At 44.3% G+C, this 24,908-nt stretch overlaps 2 long non-coding RNA genes across 2 annotated transcripts; one reads left to right on the top strand and one right to left on the bottom strand.

Moving 5' to 3' along the window:
• The first annotated feature begins 485 nt into the window (after positions 1-485).
• Positions 486-24,908, top strand: LOC132324958 (uncharacterized). Its single transcript, XR_009485800.1, has 2 exons — positions 486-1,157; positions 22,038-24,908. It is a non-coding gene; the product is annotated as an uncharacterized LOC132324958 (long non-coding RNA).
• LOC132324957 (uncharacterized) lies at positions 17,084-22,449 on the bottom strand. Its single transcript, XR_009485799.1, has 4 exons — positions 22,319-22,449; positions 22,164-22,221; positions 21,897-22,043; positions 17,084-20,881 (listed from the first exon to the last, which is right to left on the bottom strand). It is a non-coding gene; the product is annotated as an uncharacterized LOC132324957 (long non-coding RNA).

Genomic DNA, 24,908 nt, shown 5'->3' with positions numbered 1-24,908 from the left:
CGTATCCTGAAAGACCAAACTCACGCCGCCCTTGCTGCATCCCCCCTTCCCAGCCACCTCCCCGGAATGAAGAAACATGAGACTCCAGCACTTTCTTGGTGGCGTAGACTTCCTGTTGCAATCCTCCTCTCCCTCGCCAGCACAGCGAAATCTGCTTAGCCTTTACTTTCTCACACATGTTTCAGATGTGCAGGGGTGTGATTGTAAACAATGTCATCGGCCGTGCCAGAGCTGTCTGCTCCTGCCGTGCTCCCTTCCCAGCACCCCAGGGGTTCCCGTAACAGGGCGTAAAGCAAACAAAGCAAAACAGTAATCTGCTGTTCCAAAGGCATTTTTTTTGTTTTTAGAAAATGTTAATGATAGGTTATGTGATTACCCTAGGTTTGGCTCCACTTACTCTTTATTAAGCACATCTGGTATTTAGTAACAGTGTAAGTAGCAGGAGTTTTTCTGGCCCGCAAATGAGATTATCCAACGTTGCCATGCAGTATGGAAACTCCTCAGGGAAGCCAGTGAACTGCGTGGAGATACAAGACTTTCTTTTCGGCCGGGCATGCAGCCAGAACAGCTAAAAAATGTGGATTGGCACAGAGCTCTTGCCACGCAAACACTTCTGGAAATTTCTCTGTTCAGGCCTGCCAAATCCTTCCTATGTAACATGAGTTTCTGTCTTCCTCAGCAGCCCGTCTGAAGCCTGAGCTCTCCTGTACACTTTAAAAAGGAAAAATGAAAAAAAAGCTCCAAGGCAACCTTTCAGTCCTGTTTCCAGCATGCCACTGCCAAGCTAACAATTTCACCGAATTAGGGGGAATTTCCTAAAACATTTCTTTGAGCTACATTGAGTGCAACATGTGGGAGACAACTGTGTTTCCTGGAGAAGAAAGGAGAGCTGTCTCACTCGTGGAGACTGCCTAATGTCTAGCAGGAGAAAAACAACCAGCCATGACAAGAAAATGTTTTTTAAAACTTGGCGCGAGAAGCAGGTTTTATTTATTTTGAATGCCTTTTCCAGTCTGGTCAATGTAGTGTATGAAGAGAGGGTTGGTGGAGGGAAGCTGGTGTTTTTGTTAGGGCCCAGGGCTTGGAGTCAGGAGGTCTGGGCTCTATTTCTGGCTCCGCTGTAGCCTTCCTGTGGGACTTGGGTGAAGCTCTTGGAGGTGAGTTGTTCCAGTCTCTGAGCTTCTCGATGCGTTTAATGGGGGTATTGTTTGCCGGTTTCATATGTGCTTGTGTGAACTCAGGCTCCGCGGCCAAAATTATTAATCCTCGGCGTTTCTTAAGGAAAGAGCTGGGAAGGATATGAAGCAGAAAAGCAAATGTTCGTTTGTTGCTTGACTGCGCTTGGCTGCTGCTGTTGCAAGACGCTGGCCTTTGGATCTTTAAACTTGGTTGCTTTGTGTCTAGGGATCTTTGTGGGTGTTCCTGACAAATCTCTGTCAGTTTTGCCTCTCCCACCCCTAACAATGGGACACATGCATTTATACTGCAACTTTGTTGACTTAGTGATGGTACCCTTGGGAAGGAGTTAGTCCGTGTAGTTTCTAGACTTTTTCACTGTGAAGAGAGAATTCAGTGTGAAGGCTGGCCACGAGCAGAGGGGATTCATCACAGCAACTTACAAGCACATTGTGCACTATTTCTACGTGGCCAGTGACCAGCTCTAGCACCCAGATTTCTCATGGCTGTCCTTCCTGTGGATCAGCTGGCAGTGCAGCAGGGAACTACCGGGGTAAAGCTCAGAAAGGGAGTGCAAAAGCACCCTAACAGGCACTGCTGCCTGCTGTCTGGTGTCTCAGCTGTCCTCTGCGATGAACTTCTGATGCAATTTCCAGCCACAGAAAGAACATCTCATCGAAAGAGATGACGCGACTCCAAGCTGCATACCGACATAAGTGGAAGAGGGATCTGGCTCTGCTGCTGCGTGCTTTTGGCCACAGTAACCCTCCCCACTTCCAAGAGGGACAAGGGAAGGGGCAACCAGCAGCCCTTGATCTGTGCAGCACCCACAACATTCTTTGGGAAAGTGGGGAAGGATTAGTAACAATGACAAAACAGGCATAGCTATGCAAAGGACAAACAGATAAGCTTGGGATTTTCCTGTCTGCTGACCCACCCTCTGATAAGCCAAACTAATAACTCTCCATGTGTTAGCTTGTGCACAAGCAGAGTTTCTTTTCAGCCCAGTCTTGCTTCTGTAAACATCACTCCCATGGCTGTGGCTCCTGTGGCTGTAGTGACATCCATAGCTTGTCAATGACGTTTTGCCAAGTAGCTAATGGGTAAAGATACAGAAGGTTTGTGGGGCAGTGGGGTGTGAGGGAATAAGAATAACATAGAATGTAAGAAAGGGAAGGACTGCAAGAATGGGGAATAAGAATGTGTAAGATTCAAGGTGAAAGAACTTCATTTCCTCAGGGATGCAAATGAGAAAACATGGGGATGCAGAAGAGAAAACATCAGACAGGGAAAAGTGAAGTGAAGAGAAGAGCAGTTGAGACCTAAAGAGCCAGACCGAAGAAACTGAGGCTGACGATGGCCAGGAATAAATGGGAATGATCAGAGAAAAATGAGAGATGTAGGTAAAACTGTAGTGTAAAGAAAAGGTGTGGCATAATGAACAAGAGAAGAAAATTGTTTTTGAAAGAGGGAATGCAAACCAAAACATGAGAGAATTATGTGGAGAAAACAGAAAAAGTTGGAGGTGGAAGGAGGAATAATAAGACAGAGGCACGGGAAAAAAACAGGTGAAACAAAGAGCCTCGCACTGTTCTTAGGTTAATGAAGTTTCTTTTTACTAGTTCAGCGTTGTTTTGCAATGTCCCAAGAGGCATTTTGTTTCTGTGGCTCTTTTGACCACTTATGCGAATTATTCTGGGTTCCATGACTAAGTAATTAGAAGAAAAGGAAAAGAGCCTAAAAGTCACCCGGATGTGTCATGAGGCTTTGTCTGAAGGACTGCTCCCTTCAGAGGGAATTGTTTCTAGAAAATAGCTGGGACGCTGACATCCCCAGTGTACATGTGGCTGGCCTCTGTGTCGCCTGGGTAAGCTGTAGGGGCTCAAAGATTTCTGAGCCCTACCCACCCACTTTGCTGCAAATTACTCTGTTCTGCTTGGGAGGGATAATGAGGAAGGGAGGATCCTAGCAGAATCCTCTTGCCAGCATGTCTCAAAGCTGGCTCTGATCCGGCAGGATTTGACCAATATTTGTTGAAAGTGGAGCAACTCAGAGTGCCGGGTGGTTGGTCCTAGTCCCCAGTCAATGGGAAGTAAAAAAAGCAGAAGCAGATTGTAGATTTCTCTTCTGATCTAATACTCCTTTTCTTTATATGCTTTGCTCACAATAACTTGGTGACTTTCATTTACTTATTGAAGAGACACATAAGTGTTTTACATTCAGGAGACACCCGACAATTCCTGCATTCACTAAGGAACCTGAAGCCTGGGAGTGAAAATCAAAGGAGAACTTTTTCTCTAGAATTATATAATCTCTGTTATGGTAATATGGTGTCTAAACAACACCTTGCAGTAAAGGGGCAGAACATCTTAGCTAATCTAAGCAAGGCATGTAACTGCACTGTATGTCTGAAATCATAGCTTCATCTAAAAAATAAAAATCTGGTCTAAAAAGCATTCTGTGCTGGACCAGGACATCATAGCCATGTGCAGCCAAGCACTGGACAAGCACAAACTTACTATGCTGGTTCAGATATGTTTGACACACTCTGGTAGACACTGAACCGAATCAGGTAATGTCTGTCCTCCAGTCAGCATAAAACTGGCACAAACACCACATCATGTGCTCTGACTAATTCAACAGAAACATACTGGTGTGCTTATGCCAGATACAGATCCAGTACACGCAGGAGGTGCTCCTGCAGTGCCAAAATCTCATATTAATGAAGCTGGAAGCAGAGCCATGTGCATTAGCTGCATGTTTTGAATTCTTAGGAGTGGCAGCCGTTCATGGCAGGGGGCTTTTTCAGAACAATCATAAAAGGACTTTCTTTTTTATCCTGGGGTGACAAAATTGTTTCCTTTGTTTTCAATAATCTCAGCATTTGAAAATACTGAATTGGTCCTTTTGTTTGCTGTGTCCATTTATTGCAGATTGTAGTTTCAGTGCAGCTCATGTTAGGATGACCAGGCCCCCCGCCTCCCATCACACAATTATGCCAGTCTGTTTAAAGATGCTGACCAAGCATTATGTTGACCGCCTTGCCATGAAAGCAGTTTGCCATACCAGAACTGTTGCTTAAAATCAAACATTTAAATCATTTGAGACTGAAGGAAATAATTTGGTCAATTGAAACACTCCCCTTGGTTTTTCTTGATGTACATATCCCAGTGATGTGCCAGAATGGCTCTTGGTATTTTCTTGTTAAAGGTTCATGAACAAATTGGGGAAAAGCTTAGAATAATTTCTTTACCTCTGAGGAAAATCACAGACTCTTAACATTATGTTTCACCATCCCTGGTACAGATGATTTATTCCTGGGGCTCATGAAACATTCTTGAAAGAGTAAAATTTTTGCCTTGTGATTGCAGCATATTGCACCAAGTGTTGGACACTTTCAAAACAATTTCCTGAGAGGATGTGAAAGGTAGATTGGGATCCGATCCAAAGGGACGCATTTTTCTCCTTTCCTTTCATATTCCCAGGACGCCTTTGCACTTCTATAGGAAATGTAGTGCGGAACACTCATCTTGGTCAACTAGAAGGAACACTTTTTCTCATTTCAAAGAGGTAAGCAAGTCTGAAAAAATTGAAGCTAAACCTGGTAACTGTAATAATACTTGGCACTTACATGCAGGTTTTCATCTTCTAGCCACTTTACATTAAGTAATGAATCCTCAGGACTTCCCTGTGGAGTAGGTAGCTGAGTATTATTAGCCCCCTTCTGCAAATGGGAAAACCAAGGCAGAGATGTTAAGTACCTTGCCTAAAGCCAATGAGGGATTCTGTCTTAGAGTTGGGATCAGAGGTTAGGAGTTCTTGTGCTTTCAATTCCCGTACCTATTGTGTCACTTAAGTACAGAGCCATAATTGAATATCGTAATGACCCGAGGGTGAAGCGATTCCAGATACTCAGATCCGAGCACGGCTCCTCTGACGGTCACAGACTCAGTGGCGCTGTTGCACGCAGCCGGACAGAGCACGAGTGCCTAATGGGTAGGACAAAGAAGTGTCATTCTCTTTGGCCTCCCCAAACTTACCACTGGGCCATGTTCACCAGGCCAGGTCTCAGCTCAGCTCTTCAGCCAGCTGTGCCTTCACTTTGAGGCAGAAGGCCAAATGTTCACCTTTGATGGGTGTCTTGCCACTAAGAAATGCATCTTCAAAGGCAGATGCTGCTGTTAAGACCAAGGTTATTGTTCATCGACTTTTGTGTGACACTTGTTATAACAGAACAGGCAAGTCCCTTTCTTGCTAATTCATGCTTGTGCAGAAGTGTGAGAAGAAACCCAGGCCTCCGGGCTAAAGCAGATTCTCCTCTGCTTTTAGGAATAGAATTTTTGTGTTCTGCGGTCCTCACATCACCTGAATGGGAGCACAGTCCAGCTTTTCACAGGGCTGCTAGGAGGGTTCACAGATTTCAGCCTTTCCCCTGAACAGTGTGTGCCTTAGACAGGGAACAACATATCAAAAAAGAGAGTATAACATGAAAACCATGAGGAAAATTACCATAAATTGTCACACAGTTGTTAACGTGAATAAAAGAAATGTGTTGCCATTAATTCAGGAAAGAATGCTCAATTTCAGTGTTTCTCAGGCAAAGAAATGTTTGCTTTTTCTTTTCTAAACGCCCTTTTCCATTAGCAGCATTTCCTGCATGTTGTTCAACCATGTTTTCATCCCATCCAGATGCCATCGGGCATTAAAGCCTAAGAACTGGCTTGTGTCTCTCACTTGCTGCCAGTGTATATTGACATGGTACAGGATGAGGCATCATAATGGGAAATGCACTGTTCATTAAGATATTCCTTCTGACCCTGCCATTAATATGGGATGGACACAAATACATCCACAAACACACTGACTCCAGCCCTGCACACAGGGGTGTGTATTATTCCAGCTGGGTACTGGAGTCAGTTTTGAACCTGACCCTTCATTTTGGCAGGGAATCAGAGGTTTTTGGAACTTGAGACTGATCCACACCCCAAGTTTATTTTGTTTATATATAGGAAAAATGTGGAAATCCCCAGATGCTGCTGGCCTGGATAAGAATGATTCTTGCACTGAAAACACAGAACCATATTTGCTCTGCCTATGACAAGATGACATTTTCTCATTCCTGTGAATTTTGTCTCATGATTTTGCCCTGAAAACCACCTAGTTTTACTGATTGGTACCTAGAGATTATAAATATCAGCCTTGCATTGACATTTTAAAACAAAATACCAGAATGATCTTTTTGGAGCTCTCTGACTAGTTCTAGGAGTACTGCAATGAAGTAGGGTGTTTAGAATCAGAAAGATTGTGTGGTAATGCCTGAGTCACATCAATTGGATTGTCAGAGACTACTGGACCCCTCCATAAGTGTGAGAGAAGCTGGGAAGGCAATGAACCTTGCAGGGCATTGGTGCTAACTGATATGTGTCTTGTATTTTAAAATACAATATTTCAAACTCCACCTAGACCAGACTATTGGCTTGTCTGGAGTCTTCTCACTTGGGTTTGTGTCCTCCAGAGAGGTGAGTACACCACTGGAGCAGTGCTGGACCCTGAGGAGCCCCGCTGAGCTGCCTGGAGATACAGAGTAGGTCCTTCATGCATGATCTGGAGATGACCTCCCATGGTCAGAGTGCAGACCATTTGCTACAAAGGAGGTTCTCCACATTGCATTTGCTGGCACTGGGATTTTTGCTATACATCAATGTTTCCAACTGTGCAAACTGTTATAAAGCACACAACACATCTGTCAGAGCAGAGTATGCTTTTAATGTAATGTAGTATGAGCATGTGGAAAAAATAATGGAAACTGTTCTCCACTCAGAACTCAAGCACAACAAACTGTATTTACATCAAAATTTTTAGAACATGTTTTTCTTAAGCATTTCATTAAATATTAAGAAAATGTAAACACACATGTTAAAAAATTGTGCCAATGTCCTATAGATTGCATAGGAAGGACTTGGAGTTTCCTTTCGCATTGGTATTGCATCATAATTCCATGAGGTGATCTTTGTCTGCAAGAAGGACTGGGCTTATAGTTCCCTCCCTGTTACATCTATATGTGCTACAAAGGGAGGGCAAGTCTGGAGCACTGACATGTATAAAGTGTGTTGAAATGTATCTTTATGTGAGCTATTGCCTCTTCCTTACTCTTTTTTATTTGAAAGGGAAATATGCTTTCTCCTCCTGTACTGACACGTGAGCAACCTCAGCTAAATCCTTTGCAGGAGAACAGCAGTCTTTGGAGGTCAAACATTTTACCTCTTCACAAATTAGGGAGAGGGTAATATGATTATATTAACACTCTCAACTAGTCTGTTTTATGAGGCTGTTGCAACAAGACTAGCCAATTGTTTAGAGTGTCTTTTGGGAACTAAAGGCAGAGGAGCCAATGTTGGGCCAGGAAGCATGGAGCAGGATGGGTGGATGGAAGAGGGCCATGGCTTCTGGTGACCAAAGGTGTAGAAATAAAGGAAGAAGTTATGAAGCCAAATGCTGTCCTCTTCTTGCTTTTGTTTTGCCACACCTGCCTGGTTTTTTTGTAATTCCCGCCTCATTCTTCTTCCCTGTTTTGCTCCTTGAGCCTTTCTTTTTGCCTGCTGGAGAAATCCAGAAAACCCTTTTACAGACCACCACCTGCGTGTCCCTGCCACAGTCAGCCCTTCCTGAAGCGACTGCTGCTGTGTCCAGGACTCTGCTGGTGGGGAATAAGGGGCAGAGGAGGGAGGGATGGCCACAAGCAGCACTGTGCCCTGGCAGCTCCTGGCAGAAGGGAGGCAGAAATACAAGGGAAATACAAGGGAACACCGGACAGATATGCAGGGCTCAGCTGGGTACTGGTGAGCATCTCAGGGGAGCTTTATGCCATGTGGCTGCTTGAGTAGGTATGGACTAACATGAATGGACATGGATTTCCTCCATTTTTCCTGCAGTGAAAGGAAGGGTCAGTTATTCAGTCTGGTCAACACCAACTGCTTTAGAAAGATTGCCTTGAGCGTGGCCTGGGGAAAGATGTGGTTGAGAGTATTGCCTTTTTAATCTCCATAGGCCATGGAACTGGATTTTCCCAAAATACCAACCCAGCTCTTGGGCTGTTCTGTGTACTTGACCCTCTTTGGAAACCCAGAATGATGTGGTTAATATTCTTCTCACACCTGCCAGGAGTTAACCCAAGGACCAATAACATTACTGGAATATCAGCTTCTACTTTTTAGAAGTGTTTTTTCTAAATTTTCCCTTAAATATTACCTGATAAAGGGGGAACAGAAGGAAACAGTGTATTGTCCTTCATAATTCCTCATCACATTAGTTAAACTGGGATTAGACTGGAATTCATCTACTTTGTTACACTTGGATTTATCTTAAAATTTTATCTGGGACGAGAACACCCTTAGGTACTTTCCCAGCTGTGACACCAGTATCCTGTGAAATAAACTGACAGGGGTTTATCCCTTACAGGAAATGGTGTACTGAAGCAGGAAGCTGCTCTATCAGCTCACAGCAAACCAGTGCTCTTGAGTGGTTTAGGTGCAGTCAAGCAGTGGAAAGGTTTTCCATGGTAGATGGTATAGAGCCAGGACTACATTAACTGGAAATTACTCAGTATTTCAACATTCTTCTTTTATGAGGAAGCCAGATTGCTCCTCAGATAATTGCATGGTAATTCAGGATCTCTGGACTCCTTTCCTGCTCATTTCTTGTTTTAAGGTGCTGGTGTTGGTGGCACTATGAAGGAATTTACACATTGACTGAAGGGCTGGTGGGTTTTGACAGCTACTGACCCACTGTGCATCCTTCACTCTGACTCAGTGCTGCCTCTCCTGCAGCAGTGTGCTGTAAATCTACCTTAATCCCCACAGAACCCTCTGGTACTCACATAACTACAAAATGTTGTCATTAAAACAGAGACATCCATTTCATTCCATGCTATGACTGATAACTTGGTTTTTTTCCCATGCCATTTTGCTTTTTTTCCTCTGCCAATACCTCACTTAGTAAAGGAATTGGAAGGCTCTTCTTGTACGTGATAAACAGCCAGCCCTTTCTCAATGTGTGGCCCTCGCCTGGACTTGCCATTGTTTGAGGTGTAGATGGGTTTGTGTACAAGCCTGAGCACACACGTGCGCGCTCGCAAAAGCACACGCTGGGTGAGCTCCAGGCTAGCCATTAGATTTCCCCTGCTATTACTCTACTGTACATATTCCTAGTAGATCAGAGCAGAATTTTTTTTATGCGCTCTTCTATAAAAAGTGTGCTATATTGATTGCAGCTCAGTGAGCTGCTGTGGTTGATATCCGAGCACTAACCCAGATAGGGATTAGCATTACATCAGCCATCAGGCGAGGGAACCTGGCGAGCTGCCAGCCTGTAAAAATGGAAGACATTTGCGTCACTGTTCCCTTGGTAATGCTGCTTGGAGCCGTGTCAGCTGTCCCCCGAGGTTGTTTCCTTAATATGTCAACAGACATTCCTGAATCTTTAATGCTGAATAGCTCTTTTTCCTCTTCCAGAAACACTTAGGTGACAGTGTAGCTAGGGTCTCCTGCTGCCCTATGTATTAAAAAATTATATACCTATGTAGATGAGGCTTAATACCTTTTTGGGGGAGGGTCACAGCAGTTACAGTCAGATCTGGGTGAAGCACAAAGCCCATCTGCAGCGGGATTGCCGTTTGGATGCACAGAGAAAGCGGCAGCCCTGTTCAAAACCACTCCTCTGCCTCCGGAGCATCCCACTGGAGGGAGTGAAAGCATCTGTGTTAGATCAGTTGCTGGAATTTGCTAACATTTGGGATAAACTATCTGACCTTGCTGTAGGAATTCCAGTTCCACACAATAACTTCAGGTTAATGCCCGAAAGCTGTGGGACTGTGCGCGCAGTGACCTCTAGCTTCCGGAAGACATTTGTAAGTGCCAATTTTGAGAAAAAGTCCGAGGTTTTATCCAATGACATTTTCACCTTTCTGCTTCTCCGTGGAGCCAAATGATATTTTCATTTTGAAGAATTAGAAATGCAAGTAAGATACACTGCACAAAATTTGAGCATGTGCCCTTTCAGCTGAAAGTAAACATCCGCTATCAAAAAGACCTTTTGTTCTTAGGTGACAGTTTAAAGTCTGCTGTAGTAATTAATCACAGACTTGTAATTTAATAGTTCGCGAAGAGAGAGCAAAGAAGTAATTCTAAGAAATCACTTCGTGAGTAGCTTAAGCTTGGTCAAGGAGCACTACAAAGCGCTCATGATAATTTATCACTGTTGCATGCATTTCACGCAACCCACTGACCGAGCAGGAAAACACTCTGCTGGTTGAAACTCAGTTCTGCCAAGAGGACAGAGAGCTCTGTCAGTCTGCAGTCTTTAGCCAGTACTGAAGGACTTCCAGAATCCTTGCTTGAGGAATTTGACCCCAGCGCTGGAATTCGTCTCCTGCGTCGCCCCCACGGCGAGCAGTTTCCTTCGGCAGCCGTGGGCAGGCGGCGCGGGGAGGGAGGCGCTTGCTGGGGTTACAGACGGGCAGGAGGGGCATTCCCGAGCACCCCGGCTCGACCGCCTGTGTTTGCAGCCAGGAAGGGACTGAGCCCTTCCGGTGGGGTTGGAGACAGGCAGGGCAGGAGGGGGATTCCCGGGCACCCCGGCCCGACCGCCAGTGTTAGCAGCGAGGAAGGGACTGAGCCCTTCATGTGGGGCGCTCGCACACGCCCGTGCACAGACACTTGTGAGGGAACTAGTGCTCCTGCTGCGCCCCGTGCCTGTTTGTCCTTACACTTTGCCACCCTCCCGCTCTCCAATTCTCGTGGCCAGCTTTACCCTTGACGGGCAGGTGATGAATGACTCAGTTCAGTGGGAGAACGTGGAGTGCCCACTGCAGCAGCATCCTTCGGGAGGAGCAGCCATGCCTTCCGCTGTCTCAGAGTGCCGGCAGAACTGGCTTTCCCCTCAACCCCGGGACACCTGAATCCCACACAGAGATAACCAAGCTCAGTGCTTGGTCTGCACCCCAGCTTCCCTCACAGAGCCTGGTGCTCATTGGGTTGGAGCAGATAATGATGGGTTCAGCTTTTGGCCCCACGCTGGCTCTCCGCTGGGAGAGCTGGAAGAGGGAGGTAGGAAATATGTGACTCACAAGGGTGATCCAAATCTGGGACAGGGTCATATGCTGGAGGCAGGTGGAGAGTGCTGATGTTCAAACCCGGGGGTGTTTGGCTGTAGGTTACCAGTCTGGCAAGGGGCAGGAGCAAGGCCCCAGCTGAGCAGCTGGGCTTGAACACAGATGCCAGAAGCAGAACTGATCCCAGCTGTAGTTGCTTTTGCCTCTTGGCTGCTGCAGAGAGGTCTGTGTACAGGTCTGTGGTTGCCTTCTTGAGGGAGGTTGCCTTTGTGCTTCAGGGACAAGAGGCTGAGGTAGAAGAAGCTCCCACAGCAGGATCAGCACACAGAGGGAGGGCAAAGGACAGAGAAAAATTTCCTTCTCTGAGACAGAGCTTGTAATTCACCCCTCCAAGAATTCCCTCCTTACCTCCATTCTCCTGCTATGGACCCCAGATTTCTTACCAAGAGAGATGAGCCCCAGATCTGACTTCAAAGCCCTGACCCTTCCAACTGTCAGCCCTGTGGCTCCTCTCTGTCTATTGCTATCACGTATTTCTATATATAACACAAGGCTCCTGTCTGCTGCAAAGGGTGTTTCTGAGGTAAAGTTAAATACACAGCAAAACCTTTAGAAACAGAGCCTCGAAAGCACAATTGGTCTATCCTGACTGCTTGTGTGTTACTCAAAAAGATTGTTGAATGAAGGTCAGCTCTTGAACAGGTTTGAATTTTTATGATTTTGTGAATTAACTTTCTCCTGGTCCCAGAAAGCTGCAAGTTGAGATCTTTTGTACTACCGAGAGCTAGGCTTTGATAGTACTAGTGATATCTGAATCCCTAAAACTTCTGTCCCTCAAGAGTACTTACAGTCACCAAGCAGCTGCAGCTGAAGGAGGTGGGTGCCAGCTCGCCCTTGAGCTATGCACTTTCTATCAGCTTTCCAATACCATTTCCTCCCTGTTTCTGGGTGCAACAGAACCCAGAACACTCCCTACCTATGCACCCAAAGAAGGCAGTGGGAACCTTGCCATTGGCCTCAGTGAATGTAGAAGTACCCTCACAGCACTGATAATGATCTACAAAGCCCCAAGTAAGTTCAACTTTTTGTCTTCTTCCCATGCATGATCCAGGATGGAAAGCTTCAGAGGCTGTGCTGACCAGCTTTTATATCTGTCTGAAGAAAGCCATCCTCAGAGGCCGGCACAGATTTGACACATCATGTTCTTTTGCCTCATTTAAGCATGCCAACTTAATAGGAGTAGTTTTGATCCATGATATTCTGAAACAGAACACTGAAACTTGCTGGAGGACTAGGCAGTGTCTTGCCTCTGTTTGTGCTGCAGCAATACTCCATTAAATTAGCCCTGGATGCAGTCTGGCAAGCCGATGTACATCCATACCAATTTGCTAGGCTGTCTGCAGGTATTCCCCTGGGGACCGGATTCCACGGTGATTTATAGTTAATCATTGTTTCCCAATGACTTTGTGCTTTTTAAGCCAAATGCTCAGTATTCTGGGCAGGTGTCATATGGTGCAACTTCCTGCTGTGGTAAGCAGAGAAAGTCAGTGGCAGCCCGAGGAAATACTGAGTTAGGAAAGTGTGGCTTTCTGGTGGTAAACACAGGTCCTCAGGTTGCAATCTAAAGGACATTGCTGCTTTGGCTTCACCTGTTTTCCTCTGTTATGGAAAGATAGCACAACTAGAATATCTAAAGTCCCAGCACTGAGCCTTTTGTTTTCAGAGCAGAGCTTGAAATGAGTCACCTACAGGTGAGTCAACTCAGAAGCTGCATGGAGAGGGTGACAGATGCTATGGTAGCAGAGGAGGAGCTATGCCGGGCCCATAAAGAAAGGAATCACATGTCCTTTTGGGATGCCAGAGTATTTAGAAACTCAGGCCTGGTTTTGGGATGGATACTCAGCCAAATATTCCCATTTAAAATGGCTTGTCAGCTAACTGTGTTAGTCCACCCAAAGCAGGTGCTCTGTGTTCAGCTGTTTCTCCTAACACAGGAAAGAAACCTGGTTCAACTCAGCCAGTCAGCTCAGAGTGCAGTGCAAGGGAAATTCCATAACTATCAGGGAGTTTGAGTTAAAACAGTGTGTACAGAGACTTATTTGAGATTCCAGATGTTTTGAATTGTCTTTATAAAAATAAAAGAATCTTTTAATACTTCATCCATGTTATAAAAATCTGCTCTGTTTGTGTTTATCCAAAATTCATGTTTGTCCTGGACATTTCATAGGTCTGTGCTAATGGATATCAAAAGTGCTATGACTCCACATGTCAATTGCAGAAACCCAGCTTGTCCTCCCATGCCCTGACTTAGGAAATCTCTTGCTGGAGACTTGGGCCAGGACAAGGAGCAAATGAATATTTCCTTGTGTAGCTGCGGAATGTGGGTATAGTGAATGCTTGGGAGACCAAAGGGCAGATAGCCATGCTGAATGGAAACACTGGTTATTTCTGGCTAGAATGTGCCTCATGTGAGACATGTATGCTGTATTTTTGGACACCTCTGACAGCCATGAGTGCTCTTGGGGGCATGGATGTGAATAGGACAAGATTTCTGAACCTTGAGGACATCCAGATAGGATGTCTATGAACTTGTCCTGGTGGGTCAAGGAAACATTACTGTGGGTAATGAGTGGTCTGTCAAGCAAGGTAATGTTTCTCACTGATTTCACTGAAAAACCACAGTATGTGCTGGGTGTCATGTTCATGAGACGAGCTGGTTCTCAATGAAATCTTCCAACCAACTTGCTAGTTTCTTGGGTTTTGTGAAAAATTCAAAAGCTAGTCATAGTTGATAATTTCTCTTTTTTTTTTTTTTTTTTAAATTTGTGATTCCTGCTGTTGCAGTTGTCAGTGGAAATGGCTATGTTCCCCAGACCCCACCCTGAACTAAGTGTCTTTAATGGGATCCCATTTTCTATGCCAATAACAGTAATTCCTTCCAGGCAACTTACTCCAATTTTACCTTCCGTTCTGGGGCTTCCTTCAATACAGTAATACATTTCCCACTTATTTCCCTTATTAATTTCTGTAGCAGACTGATGTTCAGATTCCTGTACTGGCTCTGGACGTGTCGCAGATTTTGGAGAGGGATCTTAAGTGAACTGCTGTCTTAGTTGTAGGCTTGGGCATGGGTGAGTGATAGAGTGAGAGTAACGAGTGCCTGTGTGGAGGATGTTACCTGAAGATGTGTCTCAGCAGGTGCAGGTAAGAGTCATCTGACCAAATGTAGGTGTCTATACTCTATCTGAGTATTCATCTTGATTCCCTTTATAGTCAATAGAGAAAAATAAGCACTTCTGGAGTGTGATTCATCTTAGTCTAAAGGAGATGTATAAAGTAAATCAGATGATTCACACCCCAGACATGCCTATTTCTCTGCATTGAATATGAAAGGTGCCTTGCTCAGATGTAGATATCTAAAGCAGAGTGAGACAAATCCCACTCAAAGCATCATCTTTGAAATGACAGCTCAGGAAAATATGCAGAAATAATGTCCTCCCAACTAAGCAGTGTTCAACTGCTTAGCTGGGAGGACATTCATCCACCTTCTCCACATCTTTTCTCTACACCTGCCATTATGAGAAGTGTGTTTATTTTAAAGGATATACCACAAGTCTTTTATTTGTTGACTTCTTCAGCAGGAGCATTAGGGCATTGTTGCAGGTCTGTAGTGTGGAGGGGAGCAGAGAAGGTCTGTGTGTCTGACCCACGCAGAAAATGTGCTGCCAATGTGGAAAGCGTGGTCTGTAGTTCAAGACTCGGTACTGTGGGAAAGCAGCATGTTGAACTTTCGTGTTGCCATGGTGCATGTCTCTTGCATCTCACACCGTGGGCCAGGGAGTATTAAACACTCGTCAGACTGAAAGCCTCTAATCTTTGTCTAGAAGGAGAGAAAGGTTGTATCTGGGAAAATGAGTTTAAATTGGCTTGCTGCTGTATTGTATTTTGTAGATCTTCCCCCTGCGGCCACTTTGAGCTGAACACTGGTGACTCTGTCCTCCATGCTGACTTCTGTCCATCCATCCTCAGGGAATTCTTAAGCTCTGACTATGCTGACTCAGTCAGTGCTTGGCTGCCCTGATATATCCTCCTGTTGACAGTGTAAGTTAGCTATTGCAGTGAGCACAACAGGAATAACAAGGCCTGGAGTCAGATTAGTGCGGACGCAGGCTTTAGAGACATAAACAAACTCCTCTTCTTGTTTTTGCCCGGTAATGTCCTATGGGTACGTGCATTTTAGAGAGTTTTCTCCAAGTGGGAATTTCCATCTGGAAGCAGCATTTTAAAGAGGGCAATCAAGCCAGGACCCTGCTGGCATTGGATGGGGAAACATGATGGCTCATCAGTTTCCTCCACTGGATCGGTGCCACCATGGCTGCTCACCAGCCGCTGGATGGAGGGCGACATCTGCTCAAGGTGATCCCTAGGCAGGAAAGGGCATGCAGAAAACAGGCACAGCCAGACCAGATGTGCAGTGACACTGTTGGTGATAGAAGTGGGACAGCAATGTTGTAACCACATGAGCTTTAAAGGCACCGTGATCTCTGTGACACAGTTGCTCTAGTTCCAAGGGCCGGGGGATGTTTCCTGCAGCTGAGAACATCAAATAATTAAAGGAGAAAAAAAATGTTGCCTGGAAGCAAGACACTCTGAGATAGATTTTAATAAGTTTTTGTAATATTACACTTCCAAAATTGCCGGGCGTCAGTGGTGGGTCCTTAATTTGCTTCCAAATGTGCTGGCTGTTGGAGTGCAATGCGAGGTTCTGTGTCGGCTCAGGCTGGAAAAGATGATTTTGGAGGTCTTATGCAACTTAACTCTGCAGTGAGATGACTTAACTATCTGCAGGCCTTTGCCATTGTGTTTTGCTGAGCATTATCTGAAGCCAGAGGTGTTGTGAGGGGACCTTCATAAACATCTGAAAATGAGACATTTGCATTTCAGTGTGAGGTCTGATGGTTAACATCTGAGGACTGTACTGCAGAGCTGCCAGGTGAGAGGTGGTGGGGCTCCAGAGTTTTACAGGGTGCCAGGGTCCAAGGCCAGCAGCCTGGTTATACAAAGGAGCAGAGCTATGACTCTTGCCTCAGCAGTAGGTCCCCAGGAGGCCGAGAGCCGGAATACTGGAAAAACCGGACAGATCCCTTCTCTTTCCCAATCAATCCTCTGTAGCAATCAAAGTGAAAGAATGGCATGTGACTCTAAGTTGCTGGCCTAAGCTCCTTGACAAGTGCTCTGGGAAGGGGCTTCCAGTGGTCTAGCAAGGCCCATACCTTCTCCCCAAAGAGCTGACAACCCTGTTGTTTCTAACAGCCAATGAGACATGGAAAAAAGACCCAAGATTTTGGTGATGTCTTCATCTCGTCTGTGCCAGTTGCGGTGCAAGACTTCACGCTCCTCCTGTTCAACAAGAACAGTTCTTCAGGAAAACAGCCCCACAACCTTTTAGTGTTTAGATGCTGCAAATTTCCATAAAGGTTTTCTTCTGTTTTCTTGGGCAGGTTCACTTTTGATTTTTTCACCATCAGTGATGTATGCCAGCCTAGGCTGAGAATAATGTTGCAGTGACTTGAATTATGCACCTAGTAAAGTGCATGGGATTGGCATGATGTGGTATGAGGGAACCCTCTAAGGTTTCCTTTAGGATCAGGAGGTTCCTCCTTAGCCTCTCTCTCAGACCAAAATAAGAAAAAACTCTCACATGCAACCCAAAGAGCAAATGAGGATTAGAAAGTTTAGTTCAATCCTTAAAAAAAAAAAAAATCCAAATAAAAAAAAAGAACAGAAATATTATGGACATACTGATAAGCATATTTTTAATACAGTTGTTTTGACTTTCACAAAAAGAACCAAACAAAACAAAACAAAAAAATAAAGAAGCTAGTACAATTGAGGTAATCTGGGATGTAGATCAATGCCAGAGGATTTCAATATTTAATCACAAGTTTTCTAACCTTTCCTTCTGTCTCCAGAATTTTCTTGGGACTTTTTTTTCCACAGCAGAACCATTGCACTTCTCACTGCATTCCCTGTGGTATGGGCAGATGGATCTGAAAGTCATCAGTGAGCAGTGAAAGTAATGCAGGTAAATGAAATTGCTCCCAAAGTCTGGGAGGAGCACATGTGGGGAAGAGTATTTCATTGCACAAATTCCACACTGGTGGAATGTGGTTTTTTTCTCCCTGAAATTATTACTTCATGTGATCAAGGCTTGTGCAAATGGAGGTTGACTGTATATTTACTCAAGGCAATGAACACAGATTACATTTTGGAACATCTTTCTAACCCTTGAGTAATGTTGACTTGTTCCCATTCCCTCCTCTTTGACTATGATCTCCTGTTTAGTGTTTCTTGTTTAATCTAGTAAGCTAATGGGTCATCTTCTGGTGTTGCCTGACTCAGTAACGTGGTTAAAAGCCTGCAGAATATGTCAATACAAGCAGGACAGAAATGAGTGGCCAACAGAATTGAACAGGATGGACTGGTTACAGAGACAGTGAAGTTCATCTGATAGTGAACTGTCCAATTGCCTTCTAGCTCTCCTGTTGGGTGGTTGTTTTGGTTTTGGTTTGTTTGTTTGTTTTTTTTTTTTAATTTTTCTTAATATTGATTTATTTTGATTAATCTTGATTCATATTTAGGCTGTAGTCATAAAATCCCACTGTGTTGGTCAGCAGAAGTTTGGTTAAAACTGTTTCTGGATCAGATACATATTATTCATATGACTTTGGGAGTACGAGAGTGAGTGTTTTCAGAAGTACAGACCCATTTGGAGGTGCCTTAATTTTTGAATTTTGTGCTTCAGCCTCTTGGAAGACGTTTCAGTAAATTGTCCCCAAACTGGTTCCCACAGGATTCAGTCAGAGGAAGCAGTCACTTCATTCTTTTGTAATTGCGTTGTAACCTGGCAAAACTAGGTCCTTAGTCTCACTGTCTTCCTGATTTCTTCACTCTGTAAAGGCATATTTGCCCCTTCTGATGGAACTAAAGAAGGTTTATTCAGTAAACCTGAGTAAATTTCAGTAAATTCGGTTAATTTATTAAGTAATGCTGAGAGTATTAGGGAACTCAGACAAAAAAGTAGCACCGAACTGTAAAGCATTAGCTGTCTTCACATACCACTATTTTTTCTCTCAGTGAAGAGCTTTTGAAAAGCCTCTCTGATTTTCATCTGAAATTAAAATTCCATATGCAGCATATTAAGTGGCTAATTATGTCATTCATTTTACAGCCTTCCTCTGAATGACTTGATTGAAATGAATGGATTTTAATCTTGGGGGGGCGGAGGGAAGGAAGGAATAAATGCTTAGAGGTTTGCTCTGTTCCAGCACTTGTATTTTGAAACCTGAGTTAGGTGTTTAAAACAAATATGGAAATGTTTTTCCTGGAATTAAAAACTGGACAGTTTTGCTGTTTGATAACACCTTTTGGGATGTGGTAATTGTATGTGTGATTGACAGGTAGTTTAAGAGGGCAATTCTTTGGTTCAAGGAAGCAAAGGAAGGCAGCGGAGGAAAGTGCGAAGGAAAGTGTTCTAACTTACGGTTAAAATGTGTTCAGTCATTCATTAAAGCTTATTCATAAAACTCATTATTCATTAGGGCACTTTGGGGAGTGAGGGGGGAAGCACTGAACAGCAGCAGTCATTTATTTACACTAGCAATTTCATCATGGAATTAGATCATGGGGCCAGATTCGCCTCTGCATTTCAGCAGTTCAGTTTCACTGACATCATGGAATAACTACCAATTTAGACTAATCTGTGGCAGAACAGAACCCAGCCCATACTGCTTCTTTAAGAGGATGCCTTGGGCAATTTCTTTGCTGTCTTATTGCTATCTAGGTCTTGGGAAACTTTACAAACTGATAAAAAATTAAAGAAGTATGAGAAATGGATCTTCTCACTGAGCAATGTTCAACTGAATCATTCCATTGAGTAGGAGATGGATGTGAAAAGCATTCACATTAATAATTAGTATCTCATTTTAAAGAGTTTTTACCCCTGCTGTTCTGACAATTTTGAAACAAGCAGTTTAGATTTTCAGTCCTCACATAAAAGGTTTGGGGTGACAGCAGAGGACAGGAAGGGATAACACCAAAGCTCTTATTTTGTTAAGATGATATACAGCATGTAAGATCACAGTAGACAGAAATGGGAAAGAACCTGTAAATTACTGAACTCATGCCTTTGCAAGGAAAGGTGTGTTAGGTAATGATCATTCTTCTTCATAGCAGCACTGAGTTCTTCCTAACTGATTTTTAGCTGAGTCTCACTGATGGAGCAGCCCATGTGAGGCTGAAGAAGTGACTTAGCACCTCATAATTGATACACAGAACTGTCTGCAGGCTTTCTGCCTGGGGGCGAATGTCATGCTTTGGAAATTTCAGGCAGAATTTTTGAAGCTTGTTTTCATTGGCATTGCTCATCCTAGAAATCCTACATGTTATTTTATGATTTGGGTTCTTACTGTAAGACTGAGATAAAAGATACTCCATTCTGTATTAGTGAACAGCAGGTTAGGAGACAAGAGTAAGGGAAACAAACACTTTGAAGGCATTCCTTATCTGTACCCTGATGCCACAAGTATTGTATCATAGATGGGATGGCACTGGCAAGAAGCAAAGTCATAGCACAGCTGCCCTGTGGGTCTTTGTCCTCCACCATTTATGGTCCTGAGTCAAAGGACTCAGGACTGACATACGGCACCACTCACATGGAACCTGAGGAAAATACTGATCCACAGGTCTACTAAACCAGGTGGTATTATGGAGGCACAGCATGAACTTGAGCTTTTATTGAGTCTCTTGTTTTGCTTCCTTAAAAATCCTTCTTCACTGTGACCTTGACCTCTCCTTGTTGTGCAGGGTGATGATGTAAGTCCCAAGGAAACAGCCATGTGGAAAATCTGAAGCTCATGGTCATGGGGCCAGGTTCTCTGATGACAGAAAGTGGAGTAGTTCCCCTGGAGTCAGTGGACTTATTCTAGCTGACAATCTGACCTATTGAATTTCCAGTTCCTTTTGTGGGAACAGCTCAGTGAATGATTTGATCTGAATTTCTGGGGCAGAGCAAGCCAGGAAGATTTCAGACTTTTAATTGGCAGTATAATGTCTTTAGAAATTCAGCCTTTGTCATTTTATCTTCTGATCATCTTTCAGGCTGCACAGCTGTCTCTTACTTTGACTCCTGTACAAAATCCACAGTCTCCATTACGGCAGTCCTTCCCTAGTTGACTACTTAAGTCTGTCCTGGCACAGCAAAGGAAGACCCAGCAATTTCCTTTTGGGACAGGCTGTGTGAGCTCCAGAAGAGAAGGCAGCTCTGCTGGAAAGCAGGGGAGCTGCTTGCCATCAAAGCACTCCCAGAGCAGGAGGTAAAGGGGAGAAGAACCATCAACCAGCACTGGCTCCCTGGTTCTCCCTCAGGTTCATATTCAGTGCTAGAGTGGACACTGGATATTGTGGCAAAAGAGATTAGGCAGCCATGTGTCACAGACAGCTGTGAAGACTGGAAGAAAAGAGGCAAGGCTACACTTCCCCAAAACTCAGAAGTACAGAGAAGACATCATGGGTTCATAGCAGGGTCTTGGCCCTAAGCTGCAGAAAATAAAAGAGGAAGTATTGGCATTAGCTCTGCTGGCCCTTTCTTAGAGTGACACGGGGTGTGTAACCCATTGGTGGGGGGCAGAGTAAACAGGAAGCCAAAAGAAGCCCATTCCTGCTGTTAGCTGTACTGGGCTATAACTCCCATGTGTTTCTGCAGTATCTGGATGAGTACCAACTGCAGACTGGAAGAACTCCATGCAAAATCCTAGAAATGTCTCAGAAGCACTTCCAGTCCTCAGAAAAATGGCACATAGGGAAGGTATCTTCCCCACAGTTGTGTAATCAAGAAGCTGGAGAAACAATACATTGGTATGCTGCCAAACTTGCAGAAAATGGCTGACTCATGCGAGTACGCAATCTTAAACCTGAAATAATTAGTGTTAGATTCATAAGTAGGAAAAAAGTGCAATGAGTCTGCTGAAAGAAAAGCTGTCCTCACTGATAGTGTACTATAGAAGTGTTTAAAGCTGCTGCAAAGCAGAGTGTAGGTGGGGAAGACACGGTTAGTTCAGAAGGTAGAACTGAGAAGTATAAAATAATATCAAAAGCAAATGCATAAATATGAAGCAGAAGACATCAGGGAAGACTTTAGTGCTGTGAGAAAAATGTGCACATGATAGAATGCACAGCAATAACATTAATATGGTGCAAAAGGGCAAAAACAAAACTCTGAGCTATGTGCCAAGAGAGAGCAGCAGCACTTAGTTGGAAAAATGAATGCCACGGAGACAGTGGGACATTACTAAATGTGTTAGGATACAAGGGCTTCCTTGCAGCTATGTCAAGGAGGGAAAGGAATTGTAACCATGCAAAGCTGAATTAAAGCAATGCAATGACCCCATGCCATTAGGCAAAGTAAATTGCAGGTTGAATCAGTGATGCTGGCAACAACAAATCATACTACTTCTGGCTGCACCCAGTAAATTGCCACCACACAGGGGCTCTAAGTTTGAAGCAAACAATTCATGCGGGCAATGGAGGTAGAACAAATTTAAAAAATAATTACATGTGCCAAGCTGGCAATATTCACTAGCATCCTTGCAATGAAGCTGTTGGGAGGCATATCAAGAAGTGTTCAAAGGGGAGGATGTCTTCCAGGCGTACAATTGCCTTCATCTATTTCTCTCTTTTCAATTTGTGCCTCCAGGAGTGACTACAGAAAAAAAAAGAAAAAATAATTGGAGCAGTAGAGGGAGCAGAAAAGAAAGACATTTTTAAGTAATGTTAAGTAGCAAGTCAAGCAGTATGGATGCTGAGACTGCAGACAACCTACCCCTTTCTGAAAGCTGAAGCACCTTCCACAAGCAGGAAAAGGCTGTTCAGCTGAATTCCTACAAATGAGGGCATATCCAACTTGGTGAGAACAAAGACATTAAAGGTACATCGGGTATTGAAAAAAACTTTTGGGGAAAGGAAGAAAGAAACTACCTTGCCACACCCAGGAGAAGAGCATATGCAAATGGTTGTGAGCAGTGCTGGGATCAGATGTGAGATGGAGGAGTGTCTGTGCTGTCAGCAGGATGCCTCCAAAGGACTCTGAGGGATCAGTGCAATGGCTGCTGCGTTCTGGGGATGGACACAGAGATCGTGTGGCAGCAGCAGTGACGCACCATGATCCCACCTTCATCTGTCAGCTGGAAAGAGTCAGGGAACAGACCTAGAGCTGAATTAAACCATCCTGGTGTGGGGACTGTTTACAGTATCCTGTATGACACATCTGTTGATCTCCCAAGAGCCGAGACCAGCCTCAGCAATTTAGAGCATACCGAAGCCTCCTGCTCCCAGATGCACTCACTCCATCCACAGTCTGTTGGGATTTGCAGCCTATCTGACTACTTTTCTCCCACAGCTTTCACATATGTGCAAGTCATTGATATAGCTCCTGAACAGAGATGCAATATGGACAACTGGTATCATCAGAGAATACACCATTTACTCATGTGAAAAAACAGGCACCTAATTATCTCACTTTTAATAAAGAGGCACATACATAGCATATTGCTAGTGAGCAGTTCTACACCTTTAAAAGAGACACGTTCCTCTTGCTAACCTTCAGCTTAATATTAGTATCTCCAGCACAACAGGGAGATAGCTCCAAACAAACTTTTTTTTTCCTACTGGAAAAGCCAGAGAGCAGGGGGAAATTACTACATTTTCAGGAGTACTGGATCTACTAAAACAGGTTGAGGGTAATCACAATACCCAGATTGCAGGGAATGGACATTTTCTTTGGGAATTGTCCAGCTCTCCTCTGGATCTGCAGTCTGTGCAGAGGAAGCCAGAAATACTCTGTTGTAGCCAAATATGACAGGAGCTAGCCAACATCTGGTGGTCTGTTGTGCCACGTTTAGGGCAACCAGCAATGAAAAGTGGAAGCACACAGCTCTTTCCACCATCCATGGGGAGAACAGAGATTTGCTTCCCAGCCCCAAATTTGGCTATTTGGGCTGCTACTCTGACATCTAGTCAAGTGGGTGAGTTTAAAACAATGAAGTACTTTAACAGGCAGAATACACTATGTGGAGGGAACACATCTGTTTCCTTGCAATCCAGCCCCAAATGGACTCCCTTCTGTTACCACCACAGCATTGCCACCAAATGGCAAAGTCAAATTAGCACTTAAAATGCCTGAAATTTTATTAATGCCAAAGAACATGAAGAAAACACATAGCATCTCTCTTCTTGAATGGAGAAACAATCTCACAGAAAAACCAGCTCAATCTGCTTCCATCGTCTGGTACCGTGAGCTGTGGCATCACTAACGTGACTACCTGCAATGAAAGCAATCACGTATAGAAGAAACACCTGAAAGCCAAAGCCTCCCATGACTGATGAAATAAAGACTTCACAGAACTACCTGCAGGACGAGGTATTTTTATCAGATTATTTCTGCTGGACATACCAGGTTCTGGGATGCAAATGATTTTATTGAACACGTAAGCTCTTGTTTCATGTGATATAGCATTTTAAAATGTGCATTTCCCTGAAATGCACAGAAGACACGGAGATAACAGTGAATTATGCACTCTGCAGACCTGACTGAGAGGGCACTGATCAAAGCAAAAGAGCAGTGACTGTGGGGACAGACGTGATACCCCAGAAATACATTGCTGAAGAGCTCGAGCAGAATACAGTCATCTGTGCTCACAAGTGAACAATACACCAACTCCAACATGAAGGCTGCTTCCAGGCATACACACAAGGCAGTACAGTACCCTGGCATGAAAGAACAGCCTCTGCTGACACAGGAAAATAGCCTTGCTTCCAAAAGAAGTGAAGAGAAAAAAAAAACCAAAACAAACACAACCCCCCAGCCCAGTACATTAGCTACAAAATGAGACATATTAAGAATGTACATGTAAAGGTTCTCACAGGTTATGCTGTTCATGTTTAACGCTGTGGTCTCAAATGTGACTAAAGCTACAGAACTGAAGTGCCCATTTGGGACTTGGATATTCGGGCAGAGGATAATGTCACCTTAGCCAGCAGTGAATGAGAAGCACAGGAGGCACAGAGGGAGGGATAAACCTGCAGCAAGGAAAGCTGAGCTGCAGGTAGCAGGCATCTGCAGTCTGGGTGGAAGGCAGAGGGGAGGTAGGGAGCAGCAGAGTCCCTGTCCCTAGGGGAGCACAACCCTGGGCAGTCAGGCTTCTGTGCCTGCCGTGGAGCACAGGAGAGGAGTGACATTTCTGGTGGCCCTGGCAGTGCACCTTACACACACATCATTTTAGGGGACTGTACTGAGGGCAGGAAAAAGCAACTACTGTTCATTCTGAAGACCCTAAAAGACAGTGTGCCTACAGCAACCTTTTCAGGCTTGAGCACTTGAGCACCTGGCCACCAAGTCTGCAAAAGGCATCCAAAAAAATAAGCCCACTTAGCATCACTCAGCACTAGATAAATGCCCTCTCCCCTGTGCCCCCCAAAACGCAATAGGATGCCCACTGATCAAAAAAGGGTCTAAACAGTTTTATTTTCTACCTGCTGTAATAAATTAGGCCTGGCTGTTTGAAAACTA

Source organism: Haemorhous mexicanus, chromosome 3, assembly GCF_027477595.1.
Source record: "Haemorhous mexicanus isolate bHaeMex1 chromosome 3, bHaeMex1.pri, whole genome shotgun sequence".
Classification (NCBI taxonomy): Eukaryota; Metazoa; Chordata; class Aves; order Passeriformes; family Fringillidae; genus Haemorhous; species Haemorhous mexicanus.
This window is presented reverse-complemented; position numbering and strand designations above follow the sequence as displayed.